The sequence below is a fragment of the Eimeria tenella genome, genomic scaffold (assembly GCF_000499545.2).
Source record: "Eimeria tenella Houghton genomic scaffold, Eth_scaff3367, whole genome shotgun sequence".
Classification (NCBI taxonomy): domain Eukaryota; phylum Apicomplexa; class Conoidasida; order Eucoccidiorida; family Eimeriidae; genus Eimeria; species Eimeria tenella.
This window is the reverse complement of record NW_013543161.1, coordinates 1-544: the sequence shown is the minus strand read 5'-3', so window position 1 is coordinate 544 and position 544 is coordinate 1.

Below are 544 nucleotides of genomic sequence, written 5' to 3'. Positions count from 1 at the left end.
CTGCGGCTGCTAATGCGGCAACAGCAGCTGCTGCTGCTGCTGCTCTGCCGCTGGCTGTTGGGCAGGTCCAGTCTCCTGAAGTAATGCTGTTGCTGCAGCAGCAACGAGGCAAAGTGCTGCTGCTGCTGCTGCAGCAGCAGCAGCAAAAGGGCGTACTGCTGCGGCAGCAGCAGCAGCAAAAGGGCGTACTGCTGCTGCAGCTGGTGCTGCAGCAATCTGGCACACTGCTATTGCTGCTGCTGCTGCTGCAATCAGGCACACTGCTGCTGCTGCTGCTGTTGTTGCTGCACTGGCTGGCGTCGATGCAGCAGCAGCAGCTGCTGCTGCGCCTAGGCTCCTCCTCGGGCCACCGTTTAGCTGCTGCCGCTGCTGCTGCTTGTCTAGCTGCAGCAGCCGCAGCAGGTGTGTCTGCTTCTGTAGCGGCTTATCCGTCGCCGCTGCTGCTGCTGTCTTCTCCTCCCGGCGCTGCTGCAACTGCAGCAGCTGCTGCCCATCCTGCTGCTGCTGCTGCACGCATCCGCACGAGCGGCAGCAGCCGCAGCGG